Source organism: Portunus trituberculatus, chromosome 20 (genome assembly GCF_017591435.1).
Source record: "Portunus trituberculatus isolate SZX2019 chromosome 20, ASM1759143v1, whole genome shotgun sequence".
Classification (NCBI taxonomy): domain Eukaryota; kingdom Metazoa; phylum Arthropoda; class Malacostraca; order Decapoda; family Portunidae; genus Portunus; species Portunus trituberculatus.
This window is the reverse complement of record NC_059274.1, coordinates 5,599,990-5,625,197: the sequence shown is the minus strand read 5'-3', so window position 1 is coordinate 5,625,197 and position 25,208 is coordinate 5,599,990. Positions and strand designations below refer to the sequence as shown.

The following is a 25,208-nucleotide window of genomic DNA, read 5'->3' as shown; positions in this document are numbered from 1 at the left end:
TGAGAGGAAGGCAGCTCTACCCAACGACGTCAGGCTTCAAGTTAAGCTAAAAATCACCTTATGCTTCGGAAGTCTAACCTAACTTCTTACACATTGTCGCATTACACCAACAGCCGCCGTGGTACAGTGGAACCATGCGTGCTTTGGGGTCCGAGGGGTCTCCAAGCGCACGGGTTCGAATCCTGTCCACGGTCCGAGTGTAGGTTGGGATTCCTCACTCGGGGCAACGGTTTCCTAGTGGGTGGGCTTTGAGATAGGAGGTACCCTAAAAAGTATCCCCTTTAGCCTATAAATTCCCGTGAAAAGCCCTCATGGTATAAAAAAAAAATTGACAGAATAAAAGGAAAGGAAAAGGGAAGCAAAAACATTAATATAAGCAGGCAAAATATCAGGATAAGCGCCACGTAATCTTGCAGGCAGCTTCTGTTTATAAAGTATCGTGATTCCCATAGTCTTATAAAAGGTAAGGCAATAAGGTACAGCAGCTTAGGCGAGACGGATCTACTCTTTTCCTGGGTCGCGTTTCCAGTGTTCTGAGAGACCCTCGTGGTGCGTGGCGGCATCTCTGGTGTTCACCCCTTCCACCAGTGGCTTTTCAATTTCCTTTTCCACTTACCCTTCTAATTTTGAGCTTCATAGAGAATATCCTAACTTTTTGAAAAAATATAGAATAACATTTATTTCTCCTCTCCATCTTGATTTTACACACACCAATCACCTGTGTGTGTGTGTGTGTGTGTGTGTGTGTGTGTGTGTGTGTGTGTGTGTGTGTGTGTGTGTGTGTGTGTGTGTGTGTGTGTGTGTGTGTGTGTCTTCTTTTATCTTTTATCTTTTCATTATTGTTTTTTTCCTGGTAAGACCGCCGAGTAAGTTTCCTCTCCGCTGACACGAAGCTCATGTCAGTTCAGAAATGGCACATAACCTTTGGCACCGCCCTGGAAATGTCTAAATCTTCCTGGAAGCCACCCACGCTTGAGAGAGAGAGAGAGAGAGAGAGAGAGAGAGAGAGAGATGGTTGGAGGAAGGAGAGCGACACGGGAATCGAGTTTAAAAGGGAGAATGGAGACTTGGGACGATTTGGGAGGAGTGGCGAGCGTGGCAAAACATCGCGTGAAGGCGGCGGGACGTGAGGCTCAATTACCTCATCGTGAAGCGAGCGTGGAGGGAACTTAGGTTTTCTTCAATATTTTTTTGAAAGAATCAGTAGAGCTGCGTCTCCTGCCGTCCTCGTTGACTCCAGGACAAGGGAGGACTTTTGCCTCCATCTCCAACCTTTTTCTCTTCTCTTAGCTTCTCTCTCTCTTCACTTTTCTCGCCTGATGTCTCCATGAAGTCACGTCAGCTATTTCTGTCTTTAGAATATCCTGCTCCGTCCCTAACAAGGCTTTCAGCAGCACGTCCTCTCCGCCGTTGAAAAGTACCCGAGGGAAAGAAAGAGACAGCTGTAGTCTGAAAATCCGCACAGAAAGTACCAAAGGAGATAGAAAACTTAATCGACTCTTTTAAGAAAGAATTGAATCCTTCACTCTCTTCAGATTACTTTCTCAGTGACACAATTTCAGTTCCCTGCGAGGAAAACACGTGCTGTCACGGAGAGCCTCGGGAGGATGACTCCTGTTGAAGATAAAATTAACCAAGTCTCTCCATTCCGGTCACTTTGTATTGAATAACTGTGGTGGTGAACTGCTCTCCATAAGAAATATAAGATATGCACCACGAATTATCAATTTCATTCACTCTTTTTGAAGTGATAGAGACTGGCGTGCTCGATCAGACCTTGCTTGAGTGCTTGGTCAGGTTTGAGAGGGCGCTGATCAACTCCACCATCGATAGAGTACAAGCCAATAACATTTACAATATTTCGTGAACTAAAAACCTTGCCGTGACGAAAAACAGACCCAAGAAAGCATGTCCGTCATCTACACAGACGCCTTGGAGGTGATAGAGGGCGAAGGTGAGGTAACGTATGGGTGGGACGTGGACGAGGAGGGCGGGAGGAAGGTAGACTCGGCCACCACGGAGAGGCTGAACCGGCTGCTGGAGATTGTGTCGAGGAGGCCTTACCGAAGGAGCGAGTTGGAGCTTGACCCATACTTGCCTGCCTCTGATAAGCCGCCTCTTCCTGCTATCTCCACGCCTCTTTCTCCCTCCTTCGCCACTCCTCCCGCTTGCTCCTCCTCCTCCTCCCCATCAACCAAGTCCTGATCACAATTACACTTTCTTCATTACGTTTCTCTGGTGTTAATGCATCACACGTGCTTCTCTTCTAGTTTGTCTTCCCCACATCACTGGGCATAAGATGAATCCAGTGTGTAATTGTAGACATATATCTTTTTTTTATGCATAACTAGGTGCATCTCATTGTTTTTCCTTTTCCTTTGTCAGTGCATGATGAATTTAGCGTAAATACTTGTACAATTATAAATTATTATTTCCGCATATTTGTAGAGAGATGAAAGTGAAGACGAATCTCAGTCAATAGTATAATGAATGCGATCGGCTGCAAATAACAACCATTCCAGAGAGAAAATGCGAGAAATTTAGTGCAAAGTCGGAAAAAAAAGCTTGCAGAAGACATAAATCAGAGTTGGGAATCGAGACAGAAAGATACTAACATCACAGTTCTTGCAGTGGCCCAAGATTTCCGAAACTGTGTAAAGTGTCGCCCATAGATCTTAGAGTTGATGACGCGGCAGATGGCGAAGGATATATTATGAGACGAGGAAAAGATGAAGAAAGAAGAGTCGAGAAGATGAGAAGATGGCGAAGGTGGAAAGAAAATATATCAAAAATGAAATCTAAGAAGAAAAATAGGAAAATTAAGAAGAAGAAAACGAAAAACAGAAGAAAACCACGGATGAAGAGGGGAGGTAAAATAATGAAAGGAGGCGCTCTAAGGAAGACATTTCTTGGTATAAAGTTCAGAAAAAATAAAATGAAGCAAATGTAAACTAATTCAGTAACAACATTCCTTACAGATGAATACTGTAAGAGTGGGTGAGTGAGCGAGAGAATGAGTGAGTGGCCCAGAGTGCGACTGAGAGGTAAAAACACGTACCTTGAAAACAAAAAAAAAATGATGGTAAAAGGCAGTATTACTTTCAAACCATTGAGCACCAAAAGTTTACGAATAAAAAATACAGAGAAAAAGTAAAAGAGAGAGAAAAAAAAAATAAACTCAACCAACTATGAATGAGTAAGTCATTTCTCAAGACGCAAGGTGTAACTGTACGAGTCATTTTGGTACGAGTATGTAAATAGGCAGCTAATTAGAGAAGTAATCAGGTTAAATGGTCCTCACCCACATATAAATAATTATGCTATATTAAGAAGAGAGAGAGAGAGAGAGAGAGAGAGAGAGAGAGAGAGAGAGAGAGAGAGAGAGAGAGAGAGAGAGAGAGAGAATTATTAAAAGAGCATAAAAAAGATAAGTGAGTGGTGATGATCAATGGGAACATTAAAAACCAAAAAAAACGACTTTGAAAATGAGAAATGGAGAGAGACAGAGAGAGCGGGAAAGAGTTATAATAGAGGGATCAGAGAGAGAGAGAGAGAGAGAGAGAGAGAGAGAGAGAGAGAGAGAGAGAGAGAGAGAGAGAGAGGACAAGTATTAATGAATGGAGGGAAGGAGGGAAGAAGAGCAGGTCACTAAGGAAAGGAGAGGAAAGGAGCGATAGAAATAGTCCTTATCAAAGCTGTCGATACAAGTAATGGCGTCAATATATAAGACACAGACACGCCCAGTTAAAGTGTTTCCCGGAGAATAATTCTGCTTGGGCCATCATTGGGAGGTTTCTAATAGGGTTACGACTCTCTCTCTCTCTCTCTCTCTCTCTCTCTCTCTCTCTCTCTCTCTCTCTCTCTCTCTCTCTCTCTCTCTCTCCATCGTGGTTGTTGTCTTCCTTTTCTTCTTCCTCTTTCTTTTTTCTAATCACATTTCTTCAATTTCTTATTGTAGTATCTGAACTATTTTCTCATCTCTCTCTCGTGTACTAAGCTAACTAATAAAAAGACTAATAAAACCTGAACTGATTTGACCTCGTTTGGCGTAACCTTGACCTGAGCTTCGTCCTTTTATGAAACCAGTGACCTGTTTTTTTTTTTTTTTCGTGTTCGTTAATTAAATATTTATCAAGCAATTCCAGCAGTGGCCAAATTTGCTCGTTACATTCCACGGGAGGCCAATTTATTATTTATTATTAATTGATATTAGACGCGGCTATTTGTTGTGGTATTAATTTGCTCAGGTTTGTTATTATCATTATTATTATTATTATTATTATTATTATTATTATTATTATTATTATTATTATTATTATTATTATTATTATTTTCTTGTTATCTCGTTAGGTGTTGTTTGTTATTTGTTGAGTCTTCTAGAGTGGATGCAAAAATAACAGCAAATTAAGTGGTTGAGTATCTTTTTTTTTTTTTTATCTGTTAAGGTTGTCAAAGTTGTGTTATCAGTTATCTTGTGTAAAGTATGATATTTTGTTGTTGTTGTTGTTGTTGTTGTTGTTGTTGTTCTTTTCTTCTTCTTCTTTTCTTTCTTTTTTCACTTTTTCATTATCTTTTCTTCTTTTTTTTTCTTTTTCTCCTTCTTCTTCTTCTTCTTCTTCTTCTTCTTCTTCTTCTTCTTCTTCTTCTTCTTCTTCTTTTATCATCTTCTTTTCTTCTTTTCTTCTTCCTTTTGACTTTCTTCAACATAATAATCTTCATCATCTTTTCCTCTTCTTCTTTTTCTTCTTCTTCTTTTTTCTTCTTCTTCTTCTTCTTCTTCTTCTTCTTCTTCTTCTTCTTCTTCTTCTTCTTCTTCTTCTTCTTCTTCTTCTTCTTCTTCTTCTTCTTCTTCTTCTTCTTCTTCTTCTTCTTCTTCTTCTTCTTCTTCTTCTTCTTCTTCCTCCTCCTCCTCCTCCTCCTTCTTCTTCTTCTTCTTCCTCCTCCTCCTCCTCCTCCTCCTCCTCCTCCTCCTCCTCCTCCTCCTCCTCCTCCTCCTCCTCCTCCTCCTCCTCCTTCTTTTCCTGATAGCTTTGAATTTTACATGCGTCAGTATCTCTCTCACTAATAGAGTACAAGAGTTAAGTAAAAAGCCTTGTTGTTATTGGAACTTCCTTTGTATTCCTTTATATTCCTCACCCTCATCCTCTTCCTCCTCCTCCGTCTCCTCCTCCTCCTCCTCATTCCCTTAGTGTCAAAGTGTCCCCCATGTAGGACTCTTGCCCTATCATTCCTGCCCCTTACATCATCATCTGGCAGTTCCATTCCGCGCAGCCCACCGCCGTTCCATCTTTCAGCCTCGTTTTCTGCCCCACTCCTGATCTTCTCCCTCAGCGAACGCTTTCCAGGCAAGTAAGAGATGGGGTTCTATTTTCTGAAACGCTCCACTCTGTCACCACCACTATTTACAAACGCCCCTGAGATAAATAGCTAGGGTCTTAATAGTATTTCTCCTGTTGGTAATGGAATTGTTAATCTGTCACTAGGATCATAAAAACATTATTAACCCCTTCCGTACCATCACACGTATCCATATTCATTCTGCTTACTATTCGATGATTTTATACAGCTTTAGAAACTAAAATACTGAAGACTGTGGACATTAATCTTCTGACCTCTACAGACACTTCCTGATGTCAATAAAATTATCTAATCGTACTCAAATCTCAAGGTAAAAATGTGTCCTAGTATTAAAGGACTTAGAAACAGGTGTAAAGCCAACTAGAGCCTTTGGAAAGTTGTGAAGGCGCAGTGCCGAAGAGTTTCAAAATATAAAGGCGAGGAGGAAATTTTTAAAGATGTGGTTTCTTTATTAGTTCACATGTTAACACAAAATACTCGTAGTTCTTTAAAAAAAAAAAAAAGTTGAGGCCAAAAGAGAGTCCAGTCATAGAGTCAATCTTGTCTCACTTCCAAGGTAGTAACTGTTAAATTCAAAAGGAAAACGTTGTCACAGTTGGAACTTTCTTATTCTTAACTGTAAACCGTGAAGTGAAAACAGTCAAAAGTGTACAAAAAAGGTGTCCCTTAAAAAAACCGACCTTACCTTAATGCACCAAAAAATAGGAAAATAGGAAAGAAATGTTTACAGGTACATTTTAACTCGTAAAGGAAACTCCTCAAAGGATACAGAAGATGCTCTGAGTTGATTTATAACAAAGTGTACCTCCCTGTCATGTCTTGCAGCTTAAGATGAGTTGCTCCTCTTCCATCATGTCTCCTGTTTTTCTATTTTTTTTTTCAATTCTTTTTCCTCCTTTCTCTGCATTAGTGACACGAAACATTTTTATCTTTCGTTCTCAGCTGTGATTTATTTCTATTTTCCTTATATCCCTCCTTCCTCTCTTCTTATGTAAGTGGCTCTCTTCCCTCTATACGGTGCATCTGTCTTATCTTTCCTCCTCCTCCTCCTCCTCCTCCTCCTCCTCCTCCTCCTCCTCCTCCTCCTCCTCCTTTTGCCCTTTTCTTCTCCTCCTCCTCCTTGGCATTTTATCAGGCCGGTATAGCTGACTCTACACATTGCCTCTTGGAAGAAAAAAAAAAAAAGGAGAGGGATGTTCAGAAAGACCACCTATAGAAACATGGAAATAAAAGAACTAGGTAAAAACTGTAGGAAGAGAAGGAAAAGGAGGGGGAGGTGGTGATTGTGGTGGTAGTTGCTATGGTACAAGAGGAAAAATACAGAGAATACAAAGGAAAGCAATCAGTAATGATATTTTAGTCTGTGTCAGCTTGTTTGATGATAAAAATACAAGTCTAGAAATACAAGTTAAACCCTTTTCAGTACCTTGACGCGTTTTCATATCTATTCTGCTTACTATTTGGTGGTTTTCTACAGCTTCAGAAACTTATGTGGGGATTAAAATAGTTAAAATTTTGGCTATTAACCTTCTGACCTCCATAGACCCTTCCTAATGTCAATAAAATCATCTTACCATACCCAAACTCATGGTAAAAATGCGTCCCAGTACTGAAGGAGTTAATAGTAAATAAGAGAGTTCGCTGTTGACTATTGCTGACTTTGATAGGGACCGACATAGACTTCAGGAATAAATTCAGTACTTTCAAGAGATTACAATGAGTAAAGTGGCTGCTAAAAAAAAATGCCAACGATAGATTAACAAAAAGTAAAGACGAGGCAAAAAGCAGTGTGAGAGATAGCTGGCGTGAATGTTACTGATATTCGACCTGGATGCTGGAAGTGGGTGTATGAAAATGTTTACACAAAGAATACGTCCCTCCCTGTTGTTGGAGGTGTTTCATAACCAAGATATATCCACGAGGAGGAGGAGGAGGAGGAGGAGGAGGAGGAGGAAGAGGAGGAGGTATGTTAAGATATGGGAGGGAGGGTTGGTTGCTTGGCTTATATTAATGGGACTGCCGGAAAGACCTCTAAGATGCATGAATCGTCCTCCTTCCTTGTGCCTGTATCTCTCTCTCTCTCTCTCTCTCTCTCTCTCTCTCTCTCTCTCTCTCTCTCTCTCTCTCTCTCTCTCTTTCCGCTTCAGCGTTTATTTTCTTTCGTTTTTTCGTTCTCTAGAGTGTTTCTTTCTTTTGTTAATTTTTCTTTCTGTGCTTTTTCTTTTCTTTCCCTGACTATATTGTTGTTGTTGTTATTGTTTTGTTTCCTTTTCTATTTGTTTATAAGAATGTGTGTACGTTTTGGCAACTCTCTCTCTCTCTCTCTCTCTCTCTCTCTCTCTCTCTCTCTCTCTCTCTCTCTCTCTCTCTCTCTCTCTCTCTCTCTCTCTCTCTCTCTCTCTCTCTCTCTCTCTCTCTCTCTCTCTCTCTCTCTCTCTCTCTCTCTCTCTCTCTCTCTCTCTCTCTCTCTCTCTCTCTCTCTCTCTCTTCAGTAGCAGTAAATGGTCAAGACGCCAGAAGTAAAAAATCGAGAGAGGAGGATGGAGTAGGAGGAGGAGGAGGAGGAGGAGGAGGAGGAGGAGAAGAAGGAGAAGGAGCGTAGGTGGAATGGAGGAAGGGAAGGAGGAGCTGGTGCGTAAAGGAATGAAGAGGAAGGGAAAGATAAGGAGCGGAAATGAAAGACAAATGATAAGCCGTATATTCCTTGTATTTTATGACTCCTTCACGTCATTATGGAAAGAAGTAGACAAGTATTCATCATCATCATCATCATCATCACCACCACCACCACCACCACCACCACCACCACCACCACCAGTAGTTATATAATTCTAAACACCAAAATGAAAAGAATAAATGAATAGTTTAATGATCATTCGTAAATATTCTCTTCATTTTTTGGGAGAGATCACAAGGAGAGAAAAAAATATATATTCTAAAGTAAAACCCAAATGAGCCCTGACAGCAAAGATTCGGAACCGATTCTAAAAGGACCCAAAACGGCAAACTTTCTCAGAATTTTCTCAGGGAAACTCGAGGTAAACACGATGATGAACCGAGACTGAAAAGTTGAGGAGATTTTTTTCCCTCTTTCTTTGGTTGAAGGAAGCATTTAGTGTGTGTGTGTGTGTGTGTGTGTGTGTGTGTGTGTGTGTGTGTGTGTGTGTGTGTGTGTGTGTGTGTGTGTGTGTGTGTGTGTGTGTGTGTGTCATGTATGGACAAGTAATAGCTTTGTTTTTGTTTGTTTATGTTACGTTTGATATCTTTTTCTTTTTTTTTTTCTGTCAATAAACTAACTGTGTGTATCTTTCCAATCAAATCACGGAACACTAGAATCCTCATCGCTGACCTGGAGAGGAGAGGTCACACAGGGCAAGGAAGGTCTGGAGTCACGAATGGAGTCTAGATGGTGAGGGGTCAGTGAGGGAAATGTGCTGGTTGCGTGGGTCGTTGCGTGGGCGGGTGGTGTGTGCAGGTGTTGTCCCTCGCGTCCCTACAATAAACCCTCGACCAGCAGGAAATTACCCCTCTGCATCACCCGCGTCCCTTCTCCCGCGACGCTGAAACTAATTCCCATGAATCCCCGGCGGCGCCTTGCTCAGGGCTGCCGCGGCTCTCAGGTCACCTGCCGCGGGGCCTCGTAATGAATACCTGACGAGACGCTGCACCTGAGTCTGCCGGCCGAATATTACTTCCTTGTCAGATCTTTTCTTATTTTTTCTCCTTTACGCTCCGCCATGAATTAAAGGGAGAATTCTAAATTGCTCGTTTGAAGGCGTAAAGGAAAAAAGAATGGAATAACGTGCATCAAATATTCGTTCGTTCGCTCTTTCGGAAAGTTTGCGCGGCTGTCAAACAACGGCTAATTAGAAAGTAACATTCAAGAGGAAGCAGAAGAAGCAGTCTGAAGTGTTATTTTCTTTTCCAAAACGAGAGCCCAGTTTTTCCAGCGGCTCTTAACATAAACACCCTAGAGAACACACACTCCATCCCTTTGCTCCTTGACTTTCCTTCCCGCCGAGGCAAACAACAGCTAAAGTCCCTCCCTTCCCAGCCCCACCACGCCATAATACACACGAATCCTTCTCTTATGTGATTCTTGTTCCTTCCCTCCTGCCCTGGGCGTAGGATCACAACAACGAGTAACGAGGGCGTGGCAGGACTCGGGCGGGGATCCTGTGGGAGCGATCACGTCTCAATTACCAAGGATTTTTCCGCCTTAGGAGTCCCAACACGACACTTGCTGGCAGGCACGCAGAGACCCTGACAAACCTGCGTGACTGTAAAAGTGTGCTGGGTCTGCTTTTTGTTTTCTGTCTTATTGTTTACCGTCTGTTTGTGTTTGGTTGCTTGTCATTGTTTTAGCTCTTACTCTCGTTCACCTTTTGTTTCCTCGTAATCTTTTTAGTGTCTGTTTTTTGTTGCTGTTTACACTATTTCCGTGACATTGTGTAGCGTTTGTTTCTTGAAGCTGTCTCTCGTTTCCTTGCAATTCTTTACTGGTTTTTTTATTTGTGTTTGTCTCCTTGTCATTTTTTAGCCTTTTGTTTAGACGTTATTGTTTTATCTGTTTCTTGTTTCTTAATTGTTATTTGGATTTTATATGTTTCCTTGTTATTTTGTAGCTGTTGCGTTTTCTCATCTTTGCTAACTCTCCTTGTCACTGCTTGCGTACATCCTAATGGGAATGCGCAGGTGTGTGTGAGCATGAGCGTGTGTGCATGTGACGTATTCATCGGCGTGCAGGGCTGGAAGGCAGGTCCCGCGGGAGGGAAAGAGGAAGGCAACGCGGCCGGAAACACGTGCATCAAAAGCCCGCTCACGTGTCCCCGTCAGGCCGCCGTCAGGGCAGTTAATTGCCTGACGACGGATGAACCAATTAAGGTGATCAAAGGAGGACTGGAAGCTGCCATGATGGAGGTCCTGAGGATGGGAAGACTCGCCGCCGCCCTGGGTCGATACCTGAGAACTCTAAGCAGTGATACATGGCAAGGGGAAGGGGCAAAGGAGGAGAAGGGCGGCGAGGGGAAGGAAGATAAGGAGGGCGGGTTGAAGTTCCTTCGCCATGCACTGACACCCGTGTTTGTTGAGTCATATAGGACGGTTGAAAAAATATACCAGCCTACATCAGAGAAGGAGGAAGCCAAGCAACATTACACTCCGCATTCAAATGTTTACATCCACCATTTTTTCCAGTCCTGAGGGTTTTAAGCTGCTGGAAAAAGGAAGCCGAAGAAAGCAGAACGTTTAGGAGGCTTTCCTTTGCACTACACTGCTTTCATGCGCCTGGGATTTTCTCCACGCCTCAATCTTTCCTCTCTCCCTCTTTCCCTTGACGCGGATAGCCAGGAAAACACCAAAATCTTCCCTTATTCTTCTTTCACCTTTCTTTGATTAATCCTCGCCTCCTCCATATTTCATGTTCACTTAAAGCCTCATCCTCTTTTCCCTTATCTCTCACTTCCACTCCCTCCTAAGTAAGTTCATTCTCAGCTCCGTTTTCACCTCCCACTAAGGAATGAACACCCCATCCTTCCTTTATGATCCCAGTCCCTGTCTCATCCATGTTCCATTTCAGCTCAAGCTTGTCTTTTTTTCCTTACACCCCGCCGTCTTCTCTATTCTTAGCGTCTCTTGTTACTACGTATTCGAAAATGATGTATTAAAAAATTTTGTGGGGTTACTCATCTAGACGTGACGTAAAGCTGGATGACAGAGAGAGAGAGAGAGAGAGAGAGAGAGAGAGAGAGAGAGAGAGAGAGAGAGAGAGAGAGAGAGAGAGAGAGAGAGAGACTGGTTCTATCGAGAGATCTATTTTTTTTATTTCTTTGTCAGCAAGATACATAATGATGTCACGGCTCATTGCGTAGTGACCTCATGCTCGGGTGTCTTTTCCTTCCAGATGTCAATCCTTCTTCCTCTCTTCTTCTCATCCTCCTCTTCCTTCATTTCTTTCGTTTCTTCCTCATCCTCCTAATCATTTCCCTTTTTTCATTTTTTTCGTCGTTATCGTCTTCTTCCTCCTGTTCATTCACCTCCACTTTCTCTTCTCTCCTCCTCCTCCTCCTCCTCCTCCTCCTCCTCCTCCTCCTCCTCCTCCTCCTCCTCCTCCTCCTCCTCCTCCTCCTCCTCCTCCTCCTCCTCCTCCTCCTCCTCCTCCTCCTCCTCCTCCTCCTCCTCTTTACTCTCATAGCACTTCACCTCGGCTTGTGTAAGTTACCAGACACAACCTCGTAAAGACCAAGAGATTTGTAGCTATTTGTTCTTTCTTTGTGTTGTTCCTCCACCACCACCACCACCACCACCACCACCACCACCACCACCACCACCACCACAATCACCACCACAGCCATCTTTTTCCTCCTCCTCTTCCTCTTCTCCCTCCTGCTCCTCACACACAGACAGGAAGCCGTGGAGAGACTTTAAGCCTTCTTCCCGCCCGACTTGTGAGGTAATGACTGTTCCCCTTTTGGTTCTAAAAGAGGAAGCGGCGTGTTGGATTACTGTTATTGTTCGCGGTTCGGTCTGAGTGTGTCCCTTAAATACACACGTTTGCTGGCTCTCTCAGCTGTTCCCGCCGGTGCTGGTCGGGAGGGGGGGTCTGGAAAGGGTGCTGCTGATGTTTGTCTTCCACGTGTGTGCGTCCTTTGATATGTTTTGACGTACTGCATCTCTTGTTTTGGTAAAGTGGGGAGAGTTGTGGCGGTAGTGGAGGCGACCGGTAGCATTTTGTCTCTACTTGTTGCTGGAATGTTTGTGGAGGAGGCAAAGGGCGAGGTGGAACAAAGGAAAGAAGTAATTGGGTAGAGATAAACAATAGGTCAGGGATAAGGGATGTGGAAGTGAATGATAGACAAAAGGAAAAAGGGTTATTGTGAAAGGAGAGAGAGAGAGAGAGAGAGAGAGAGAGAGAGAGAGAGAGAGAGAGAGAGAGAGAGAGAGAGAGAGAGACGAAGAGGGAAAGATAGCTAGGAATCAAGGATATGAAGAAAAAGATGACGAAAAAAGAGGAAAGAAAACAAGTAAAGGAGAGTAGGAGCAAGAGGAAGGAGGAGGAGGAGGATGAGAAGCCCTTCCCGTCAGGTTCGGTCTCTAATATCCTGTAGCAGACAAGGCGGAGGGGGCGGGAAAGGAAGGACAGTCACCTCGAGCTGTCTGTTCCTCCTTCTATTTTGTCTGTCTGTGTCTGGAAGAGGAACATGAGACGAGACCTGAAGTTAAAGTAAAGTCCATATTCAGAAACGTTTTGCTCTCTCGTCACCTCTGTTTTTGAAGGCCATAGAGGTGATTAGTCTGGTTATGAAGTGTTTCTCATGTTCATAAGGAAGTAATCATGTTAATTTGCCACTCGAATTATCAAAAAACACCCTTGAAAAGTTACATCACTTCAACTTGAGATTTAGGTTACCAAGATTGTTTCTCGTGTTCGTAATGTAGAACTAAAAATATGTCAATAAAACTATAAAAGCCCCATTGAAAACCAGTGTCACTTCATCTAGAAGCTTTTGGAAATAATGGAGGTGAGACGCATGTGTTTCAAAATACTTTTCTGTAACGAACACAATTCCCTTTTTTTTTTTTTTTTCTTGCTCATTCTTCCTCCTTCTGATTAACGACCATGAAACCATTCCCCCGAGGCCGTCTGAGTGATGTTCGGGACAATATGGCCGTAGGATCTTCAAACGAGGGAAGGCAAGGCAAGACAGCGTTGAGGGCGTAATATTGCGACCAGATAGAAACGAGAAACATATCGAGGGGAAGGAAGAAGCTGTAGAGTATTCAGGATCTAAACGATTTGCATTTAGATTTAGAATATCCGTCTTCATGAATAAGATCTGTATTCTGAAACACTGCAAGCTACGACAGAATTCCTTTACTTTCAAAAGGCTCTAGGTGAAGTTATGAGGGTTTTATTAGGATGGTTTTACGATTCTTGTGAGAGATTATCAAGATTTCTACTTTTTATGAGGAAACTGGCTAATCATTTATGTGTCCTTTGAAAACAGTCGTGGCGAGACAGCACAGTATATGACCCGACAGAGGCGGGTATTTTGTGACCCAAGAAAGAAGAGAATAATGTGATGTGACTGAGTGACTTATATTTTAATATTTCACGATTATTTTAGCATCAAAAGATCACTACTGACACGAGGGGTCCCACAAACAGGTGAATGTCAAGGTAGGAATGATAATTTACCTGATTATGGAAAAGATTAAAGGAATTTATTTTGTTTTGATTGAAAATTGTGTTCGTGAGTCTCAGCATTAAGAAATAAATGTCCAGTGGCGCCAAATATGTCTTTGATTCAAGTCACATTAAATCCACAAAGATGACACGATAGGAAAGAAAAACCAACTCTAATCATCCAAAAACAGGTATCTACTTATATACGCAAAACAGACTCCAACGTCATGATATGTTCATGGAACGTTATAAAGAAGTCAATAAGTTTCAGATACTATTCTCTCTCTCTCTCTCTCTCTCTCTCTCTCTCTCTCTCTCTCTCTCTCTCTCTCTCTCTCTCTCTCTCCGTGGTGGGGCTGTAAGCTAACACAACAGCGTAGGCAACTTTCCTCGCCGCAGTAAGTCTCAAAACTGTCCCGGAGACTCGCTAAGATTAGCATTTATGGGACACGTGCTGTGGCTGCGGTGCTTCCTTCCCACCACGCCACCGACGCGCGGCCCCCGACTGACTGACGACATTCACTTCATGGGCGTGTTTACTTACCCGAAGTTATTCCCTCAACTCTTGCTCGTCTGAGGTACCCAAGTATCTCTGAAACGACACTCTCATCTCCTTGCCAATGAGACGGGGAGAATTCTACTGTGTCTCTAGTGCACCAGGCAGGGTTTTGTTATGTTTGCAATGTTCCTGGGCTGTTTATGGTGTGCTCAGTATAGTGGAGAGAGCGCCAGGGATAACAACATAGTAACAAGCTGCAGTATATTATGATGATTACTATACAGAGACCGCCGTTATTTTTCCAGTTGTCTCCTAAAACTCTCACTCAGCTTCTTGCCAAATGAGAGAGAAAGAACTGTACTTTACTTAAACACCATACCCTTCACCTACATACTTTATTTTTCCAAGCATATCCGAAATTACACGCCCAGTTCCTTGCCATGGGCCGTGTTCAGAAGCGCTTTGTTCTCCCACCACGAGGATTTTCAAAGGCCACAGAGATGATTAGCCGTGTTCTTAAGTACGTTTCTCTTGTTAGTAATGTAGAAATCTTATCAATCCGTCAATAGATTCATAATAATACTTTTAAATATCCCGTGTAGCTTCAACTTGAATGTAGAGGAGGTGCGGCGCGGGTGTTTTAGAATATAGTCCCAAATGAGATGAGATGAATTCTACTTTATGCAAAATACTCGTACTATTCACCATACTCCTCATTTTCCAGCCGTTCACGACGTCTTTATGCAGCGGAAACAGCCTCATTCTTCCAGCTGTTTCGCCATTCGTTGTTTGGAAACGTTTTCTGAAAGACTGATCAAGAAGGAAATGGCATTCTGAAGACGTTTACGAAGCTGCCGTCAAAACGAGTGACTAATGACGGCGATGGCGGCGCTGGTGGTGGTGGCAGTGGTGGTGGTGGTGGTGTTGGTGTTAATGGTATAATCGTTAGTTTTTGGCTTCCTGGTCCCTTCTTTGTATTCATTTCAGGAAAGACACAAGGAGGCAACAGTTTGTTCAGGACACTCTCTCTCTCTCTCTCTCTCTCTCTCTCTCTCTCTCTCTCTCTCTCTCTCTCTCTCTCTCTCTCTCTCTCTCTCTCTCTCTCTCTCTCTCTCTCTCTCTCTCTCTCTCTCTCTCTCTCTCTCTCTCTCTCTCTCTCTCTCTCTCTCTCTCTCCAGCACTCCCATCACCACCACCACCACTGCCTCTCTTATCTCCGCGGTCCACACTCACCCCCCCAGAGACGATAATTAACAAAAATAGCCCCGATTTCCCGCCGCCATCAGTAATGTGTGGCCGCTCTGTGATGGATGAGGAGCCAAGGGTGCCGCCCGTCGGTCTGCTCCCAGCGTGTCCGTGTGGCTCGTTGCCTAATGAGCTCCTGACGCCGTTCCGGAGCTTCGAATCCAATTTCTTTTTCTTTTTGTCTATATCGTTCATTTCTCTCTCTCTCTCTCTCTCTCTCTCTCTCTCTCTTGTCACATCCTTCCTTTGTTTTTCTCCTCTTTTCTACTTTCCCCTCTTCCATACCACAACCTTCCTCTCCTCCTCCTCCTCCTCCTCCTCCTCCTCCTCCTCCTCCTCCTCCTCCTCCTCCTCCTCCTCCTCCTGCTATGATTGACCCCTATCCACCTCAGTGAAGGTTGATCCGCCGCCATACCTGCCCTTTGACCTTTCCCATGAGAGGATCAATAACCAAGTGTCCCTCGCCTTCTTCTCGTAATGTATGAAAGACGATGCATTGCCTCGTATATTCTCTCTCTCTCTCTCTCTCTCTCTCTCTCTCTCTCTCTCTCTCTCTCTCTCTCTCTCTCTCTCTCTCTCTCTCTCTCTCTCTGCATCGTTCTCAGTTATTTGTTGCTGTAAAACTTTTTTATATGTGTTTGTGTGTGTTTTACCGGGGCGATTGTGCTTATTTGTTTGGTTGTTTGATTAATCTAGTGTGTGTGTGTGTGTGTGTGTGTGTGTGTGTGTGTGTGTGTGTGTGTGTGTGTGTGTGTGTGTGAATGAGTGGGTAGGTGGGTGTGGATGTACTTAAAGAATTATCAACATCATTTTACTCTAGCATATCCACAATAAAAAAAATGGGCTAGAAATATGAACAGGAGAGAGAGAGAGAGAGAGAGAGAGAGAGAGAGAGAGAGAGAGAGAGAGAGAGAATGAAATGAGACGGAGAAGTGTGAATAAGAAGAAGAGGAGGAGGAAAAGGAGAGGAAGTGGAGGGCAGAGTAAGAGCAACAACAGGATAAGAAAGAGGAACACTCGCTAAAGCAGGAAAGGGCTGGAATAGAAGGAAGATAGAAAGAAACAGAAGGGAAGGAGAAAAGGCAATGAAAATACAAAGGAGGAAAGGAGAGGAGGAGGAGGAGGAGGAGGAGGAGGAGGAGGAGGAGGAGGAAGCCATGAGATAGACAAGATAAACACACAACATACACACCAAACTTTCCCTTAAAACACCACACTGCCTTAGCACCACCACACAAACACACCACCACACACTATCACACCACCACACACCACCACACCACCACACATCACCACACTAAGAGAGAGAGAAACCAAAAGCGCCGGGTACAATAAAGGCAGGTCGCTGAAGGCTTAAGGTAACGGAATATATCGCACAAGGAGAGAGAGACCGAGAGACAGAGAGGGGAGGAGACTAAATAAACACAAACAGCCAATATAACACATCTACATCCCCTTACCACACAAACCGTCCTCACCACACCGTCCCTTCATCACAACGTACTCTCTACCGCCACCACCATCACCACCTCGTTCCCATCGTTTTCTTCCCTCGCTCACTCCTCGTCCCCTTAAAGTTACCCCAGCCAGAGGACCCGGAAACTACCACCACGTCCAGATTGGCCAGCGAATAGGCGCCGCCACTCCATTCGTCAAGTGAAAGGCCAAGAAAAACGTACAGATCACTCAATGGTGCCCTTGCTTCCTTCCTGTTATTACATATTGAACCTTTCTTTAAAGCTGAGTTCCAGCAAGAGAGAGAGAGAGAGAGAGAGAGAGAGAGAGAGAGAGAGAGAGAGAGAGAGAGAGAGAGAGAGACTAGTGATATGAGGAAAAGGAGAAAGAGAAACTAGGAAAGATAAGATGGAAAAAGGAAATTGAGAGAGAGAGAGAGAGAGAGAGAGAGAGACGTGTGGGTAAGAGGGCGGAGACTTTAATGACAAATGGAGGAAAGAAAGAAGGAAACGATGAAAAGAGTTCGTGAGAGGAAACACTTGGAGGAAAACGTGGAGGTAGAAGGACATGGAGTGTATAACAAGGAGGAAAATATATATATACATTTTCCTTATAAAAAAGAATCCGGTCTTATCTTTCCTTCCTTCTTTCCTTCTCCTCTTCTTTTCTATCTCTATTCTTTCCCATTGTTGAGATTCCTCTTAGCTTTATCCTTTTCGCTTTTCCTTATACCATGAATCTCTCTCTCTCTCTCTCTCTCTCTCTCTCTCTCTCTCTCTCTCTCTCTCTCTCTCTCTCTCTCTCTCTCTCTCTCTCTCTCTCTCTCTCTCTCTCTCTCTCTCTCTCTCTCTCTCTCTCTCTCTCTCTCTCTCTCTCTCTCTCTCTCTCTCTCTATCTATCTATCTCTTGTATATCAGTTTTTTTTCAACCTTCTATTCTGCTTATTCCCTTAGACAGAGAGAGAGAGAGAGAGAGAGAGAGAGAGAGAGAGAGAGAGAGAGAGAGAGAGAGTGAGTGAGTCCTAACCTGTTGCTGCTCCCGGAGTTACTCTAATCCTAAGTTTCTTTCGCGTTGCTCTTCCAATCCATTCCTCCTCCTCCTCCTCCTCCTCCTCCTCCTCCTCCTCCTCCTCCTCCTCCTCCTCCTTTTCTTCCTTCCTTGTGTGTGTGTGTGTGTGTGTGTGTGTGTGTGTGTGTGTGTGTGTGTGTGTGTGTGTAATTCACTTCGGTCGCCTCCTGGTCACCCAGCCAGCCTTCCCCATTACGGAGCGAGCTCAGAGCTCATAGACCGATCTTCCGGTAGGACTGAGACCACATCAACACACAACACACACCGGGAAAGCGAAGCCACAACCCCTCGAGTTACATCCCGTACCTATTTACTGCTAGGTGAACAGGGCCGCACATTAAGAGGCTTGCCCATTTGCCTCGCCGCTTACCGGCCCTCTCGATTGTGAGTCGAACGTGCTAACCACTACACTACGTGGTGTGTGTAATTCACCTCGGTCGTCTGCTGGTCACCCAGCCAGTGTGTGTGTGTGTGTGTGTGTGTGTGTGTGTGTGTGTGTGTGTGTGTGTGTGTGTGTGTGTGTAATGGCAGTAAAAGTAGTTATAGCAGAAATAGTAGTAATAGTAGCAGTGATGGTAGTAGTAACGGTAGCAGTAGTGGAAGTAGTAGTGGTAGTAGTAAAAACAGAAATAGGCAGACTGACAAAGACATTTACAAAGACAAATGGACGCCAGACAGGCAGATAAACTGATGCACAGACAGACACGTAAGTACATATGTAAAGATGAACATTAAGAGTTAGATAAATAGACAGATAGTGTAGATAGATAGATGGAATGTTAGAGATAGGTAGACTGAAAGATAGACAGACACAAACAGGTAAATAGAGACAGATAATAACAGCTTGACGGACAAAGATAGGGAGACGGACAGACACAAGTAAACAGACACTGGTAGACAGACATAGACAGAGACAGGTAGAAAGACACATATGAACAGATACAGGAAGACAAACACAGATGGACAGACACATGTAGACACAGGTAGACAGACACAGGTAGACAAACACAGATTGACAGACACAGGTAGACAGACACAAGTAAACAAACACAGGTAGACAAACAGATTGACAGACACAGGTAGACAGACACAGGTAAACAAACACAGGTAGACAAACAGATTGACAGACACAGGTAGACAAACACAGATTGACAGACACAGGTAGACAGACACAAGTAAACAAACACAGGTAGACAAACAGATTGACAGACACAGGTAGACAGACACAGGTAGACAGACACAGGTAAACAGACACAGGTAGACAGACACAAGCAAACAAACACAGGTAGACAGACACAGTTAAACAGACACAGATTGACAGACACAGGTAAACAGACACAGGTAGACAGACACAAGCAAACAAACACAGGTAGACAGACACAGGTAAACAAACACAGATTGACAGACACAGGTAGACAGACACAAGTAAACAAACACAAGTAGACAAACAGATTGACAGACACAGGTAGACAGACACACGTAAACAAACACAGGTAGACAAACAGATTGACAGACACAGGTAGACAAACACAGATTGACAGACACAGGTAGACAGACACAGGTAGACAGACACAAGTAAACAAACACAGGTAGACAAACAGATTGACAGACACAGGTAGACAGACACAGGTAAACAGACACAGGTAGACAGACACCAGTAAACAAACACAGGTAGACAGACACAGGTAAACAAACACAGATTGACAGACACAGGTAAACAGACACAGGTAAACAGGCATAGGTAGACAGACAGATAGACAGACAGGCAGACTGACGACAAGGACCTCCCAGCAGCCAGGTGACGAAGGCTCACACTCACGCCCTGACAGGTAATTTCTTTAGGAAGTAGCCAAGAAGCTCGTCCTCTTTCCAGCCTCGTCCTTGACTTTTCCCTTTTATCCGTCACTCTCTCTCTCTCTCTCTCTCTCTCTCTCTCTCTCTCTCTCTCTCTCTCTCTCTCTCTCTCTCTCTCTCTCTCTCTCTCTCTCTCTCTCTCTCTCTCTCTCTCTCTCTCTCTCAAGATTTTGCCTCTGAAGCTTTTCATCAAGGTTTTTTTTAAGATATTCAAGTTAGTCTTTCTCCTCCTCCTCCTCGTCCTCTTCCTCCTCCTCCTCTTCCTCCTCCTCCTCCTCCTTCTCCTCCTCCTCCTCTTGTTATATAAGTGCATTAATTAACTACAACTACAGGTACATCCTAATGAGAAGGTAGTTTGAGGAATAAAGGTTTTCCAAGTGGAAGAGAACAGGAGACTTCTTAATTAACGAACAACAAATTAATTAGGGGACTTAATAGAACGCCTCTTAACCTTGAAGGGGAGGGAGGGAGGGAGGGAGGGAGAGAGAGAAAGAGAGGGAATACCAGGCACAGGTGAACTAGAGGAACTGATCAAACAGGTGAGTATTGACCGCCTCCAATTATGTCAGTTACCTGTTGCATCGTGGCCTAATTGATATAAATTTATGGGACTTTCCGCTTGTGTGTGTGTGTGTGTGTGTGTGTGTGTGTGTGTGTGTCGCTTTTTTACTGCATTTGTTCTGAGTGTTGTGTCTTTTTCTCTTCTACTTTATCTGCTTGCTACTTTCATTTGTTTTTTATTCGTTTCTGTAATTCGTGTTATTAACTTTTTTGTGTGCAGGATGATTTTTATACCATGTGGGCTTTTCACGGGAATTTATGGGTTAAAGGGGATAATTTTTAGGGTACCTCCTATCTCAAAGCCCACCCGCTAGGAAGCCGTTGCCCTGAGTGAGGAAGCCCAACCTACACTCGGACCGTGGACAGGATTCGAACCCGTGCGCTTGGAGACCCCTCGGACCCCAAAGCATGCATGGTTCCACTGTACCACCTAAAGAATAGTAGTAATAGTAGTAGTAGTAGTAGTTGTTGTTGTTGTTGTTGTAGTAGTAGTAGAAGTAGTAAAAGTAGTAGTGGTAGTAGTAGTAGTAGTAGTAGTAGTAGTAGTAGTAGTAGTAGTAGTGGAAGGAGGAAGAAGAAGAGGAGGGGAAGAAGTGGGAGGAGAAAGAACAAAGAAGAAAAAAGAGAAAAAATTAAGAAAATTAGGAAAGGAACAAGAACACGTAAAAAATAGTTTCCATATACATAAAAGTCAATACACATACGTTATTTTTCGACAGAATAAAATATGGCCCAACAAAAATTTTATGTATTAAAAAGGAAGTAGGACATTTGCATATTCATAGGGAGTAAGGGAGAAAATTTCAAGATGCGCAGGACGAGGCAAAAATATATGAAGAGTAGGAGGAAAAAATATTACCCTTAAAATAAATAAGAGTTACGTAATACGACGCAGGGAAAATTACGTACAAGAGAGAGAGAGAGAGAGAGAGAGAGAGCCATGTCAGTCAACAGCATCATTATGTAAATTACGAGGAGGGATGATAAAAAGTATATATTGACTCTAAACAGTCCCATTAATTACATGTAGCCATCAAACTTGTGTGTCGTCAAAGGTGCAGTGAGCGGTGACGAACGAGACCTCCACCACCATCACCACCACCACCACCACCACCACCATTACTACCACCACCACTACCACCACCACCAGCAGGCAGGTTATGGTGGGTGCAGCGGCTGTAGACTTTTGACCCTCACTGAATAAAGTATTTCTGTTCCTCCTTGCTGATGATACCAAGTTGTCCGGGTCAATTTTATGTTGGCATGGCTTTTTATGACTAATTTAACATGCAGGGGAGATGATAAGCAAGTGTCGTGACTGCTTTTAAGAACAGCCAATTATGTTTTCACATCCTTTCTTTCTTTCTTTCACTCATTCTTTTTATTTACTTTATTAATCTATTTATCAATTTTTTTCAGGTGTGACTAAGGCTTCGCAGTAATGCTGCTCACACTCAGTACAAAAGAACGAGTGAACATCACAGACGTCCCAGTGTTACGGTAAGTGTGTTGTCTCTTATGTTTGTGTTCATATTTTTATTGCAAAAATCAGTATTTGTATGGTAAGCCGTCTACGTGTGTGTGTGTGTGTGTGTGTGTGTGTGTGTGTGTGTGTGTGTGTGTGTGTGTGTGTGTGTGTAATTCACCACGGTCATCTGCTGGTCACCCAGCCAGTCTTCCCCATTACAGAGCGAGACCACAACACACAAACCACACACCGGGAAAGCGAGGCCACAACCCCTCGAGTTACACCCCGTACCTATTTACTGCAAGGTGAACAGGGGCTACACTTTAAGAAGCTTGCCCATTTGTCTCGCCGCTTCCCGGGATACGAACCCGGGCCCTCTCGATTGTGAGTCGAGCGTGCTAACCACTACACTACGCGGTGTGTATTTACCTAGTTGTATTTACCTAGTTGTAGTTTTACAGGGCCTGGGCTTTGTGGTCGTGTGGCCCCGTCTCCATATCTACGCTTATCCAATTTTTTCTTTAAAATGTGTGTGTGTGTGTGTGTGTGTGTGTGTGTGTGTGTGTGTGTGTGTGTGTGTGTGTGTGTGTGTGTGTGTGTGCGCGCGCGCGTGCGTACATATAAATACTCCATGCAAATTCTCGCATTTTCAGGACCTTATTGCAGCTGTTCATTTAGTGAATGTGAGTGTGAATGTGTGTGCGTGAGTGCGTTCTCTTCCTGAAGTAATTGGAACTTCCACCGCGTTAAACACAAGGACGCCAGGAAAATACACCGGAAGTAGTGTTTTTATGCATATAATCTACATAACAATTTGTGCGAGTGTGTGCGAGGGTATACATCAAGAGCCTGGTCAGAGCGAGGCGGGAGAGGCGGGGAAGGACTACAGGGAGGGATATGGTGGAGGGAAGGTTCAGAAGGTGGAGACGTGTTTCTTTGGTACGTGGCGAAGGGGCTCGGGAGAAGATGAGGTAGTAAACAAGACGAAGCACGGTAAGATTGCAAAAACAGTCATACGATGAAAGTCATTTCGTACTGAGACTAATGATTTGTCTGTTACTCTGAGGCGTAAAGCAGGCAATCAGTAGACCTCAACGCCAGTAGCTCCCAAATCCCGGTAACAAGTGATGAGTGAGCCACTGGGGAGGACTGAACGACGCTGTGAGAGAGTTATGTTGGCGAGAAGGAAGAGGAAGTGAGGAGTGGTGAAGAAAAGTGAGGGAGGCGAGGTGGGGCGGGGCGGGGTAGTGAGTGAGGCAGCTTGAAATGGGGCGGGGCTGTGCGAGGGAGTAAAGCAGCGTGACGAGGGGGCGGCGTGGGGCGTGGAGGGGCTGGGAGAGGGAGTGTGCGGGGTGGAGGTGTAGCAGAGTGGGATAGGGTGGATGTAGATGCAATGCTAAGTGGGATTCTGGTCAAAGTACATATGTAAACTTATAACATTACATTAATTTCATAGATAAAGCCAAAAGCCTTTAATTCCCTCATTGTTACAAGTAAGTACACACACCTCACTTCTCCCCTCACTCCACCTTCTCTCTTGATTTACGTTACCATCATGCACTGGCCTTCCCTTCCCTTCTCTTCTCTTCTCTTCCTTTCCCTTCTCATCTCTTTCCTTTCATCTTCCCTTCCCTTCCCTTCCCTTCCCTTCCCTTCCCTTCTCTTCTCTTCTCTTCTCTTTTATTCCTTTCCTTTCCCTTCCTTTCCCTTCCCTTCCCTTCCCTTCCCTTCCCTTCCCTTCCCTTCCCATCCCTTCCCTTTCCTTTCCTTTCCTTCTATTCCATTCTCTTCCTTTCCCTTCCCTTCTTTTCTCTTCCCTTTCCTTCCCTTCCCTTCCCTTCCCATCCCTTCCTTCCTTCCCTTCCCTTCCCTTCCCTTCCCTTTCCTTCCCTTCCTTTATCTTCTCTACCCTTCCCTTCTCTTCTCTTCTCTATCCTTCTCTTCTCTTCTCTTCCCTATCCTTCCCTTCTCTTCCCTCCCTTCCCTTCTCATCTCTTTCCGTTCCTTCCAGTTGCACAAATACACCGTTCATTCCTCCTCCCCTCTTTCCAGCTCAGTATAGTCCTCCCCTCAGTCCTGCATCGTCAGCTTTCCCCCACCTGCTTCCCTCTCTTCTATAACATCATCTTACTATCACCTTCACTTACCGGTAGTCGCTTTCCCTCAGTGCAATCCCTCGTTAACCTATTCTGCATTTACCTTCACCACAAGTGCTCCATTTCCCTCAGCCTTCTCTTCCACAGAGCTGCGTCCCCAGTAGCTCTTTCTTCCCCTCACCAGCTCCCTCCCTATACCAGTTTCCTATTTTCTCTCATTCCCCGAATTAATTAGTTTCCTCCTTGCCTAAATTTTTCCTCGTGCTGATATTACCTTCCTCTAATCCTCACAGAGACTATCACGGCGCCTCTTGCGGGACGAAGATGATACTATAGTGGAGGCCAGGAAAACAAGATCCTTTCATGTATTGTCTTCTTCATTTCTTCTTTGATTTTCTTTATTCATAACTAAGGACAAGAATTGAGCAGAAAAATAGCTAAAATCTATCAGATTATTGACAAAATTTTATATGTTTCTTTAATCACCTCGAATATTCAAAGAAAAGGCGATATATTAATCAAGGCAATGTGTTGCATTTTTTTATTTTGTTTTCAATTTTCATTTCGTTGTATTATATATATATATATATATATATATATATATATATATATATATATATATATATATATATATATATATATATATATATATATATATATATATATATATATATATATATATATATATATATATATATATATATATATATACAACTGAGGATTCCATCAACACACACACACACACACACACACACACACACACACACACACACACACACACACACACACACACACACACACACACACACACACACACACACACATGTGTGTGTGTGTGTGTGTGTGTGTGTGTGTGTGTAATTCACCTCGGCCGCCTGCGGGTCACCCAGCCAGTCTTCCCCATTACGGAGCGAGCTCAGAGCTCATAGACCGATCTTCGTGTAGGACTGAGACCACAACACACTCTACACACCGGGAAAGCGAGGCCACAACCCGTCGAGTTACATCCCGTACCTATTTACTGCTAGGTGAACAGGGTTCACACATTTAGAGGCTTGCCCATTTGCCTCGCCGTTTACCGGGACTCAAACCCGGGCCTCTCGATTGTGAGTCGAGCGTGCTAACCACTACACTACGTGTGTGTTTTTTTTTTTTTTTTTTCAACGGTTGCCTGCTAGTCACCCAGCCAGTCTTCCCCATTACGGAACGAGCTCAGAGCTCATAGTGACCGATCTTCGTTTAGGACTGAGACCACCACACACATCTCAGCACATACCGAGACGGCGGGGCCACAACCCCCCGAGTTACATCCCGTACCTATTTAATGCTAGGTGTGTGTGTGTGTGTGTGTGTGTGTGTGTGTGTGTGTGTGTGTGTGTGTGTGTGTGTGTGTGTGTGTGTGTGTGTGTGTGTGTGTGT

General features: G+C 43.8%; 1 long non-coding RNA gene across 1 annotated transcript in view; it reads left to right on the top strand.

The window, feature by feature from the left end:
* Nucleotides 1-21,715, top strand: part of LOC123506746 — a 74,039-nt gene extending 52,324 nt beyond the window's left edge. The window contains exon 3 of the long non-coding RNA XR_006675505.1: nucleotides 21,645-21,715. This is a non-coding gene — a long non-coding RNA (uncharacterized LOC123506746). The remainder of the gene's footprint in view (nucleotides 1-21,644) is intronic.
* Nucleotides 21,716-25,208: the final 3,493 nt, after the last annotated feature.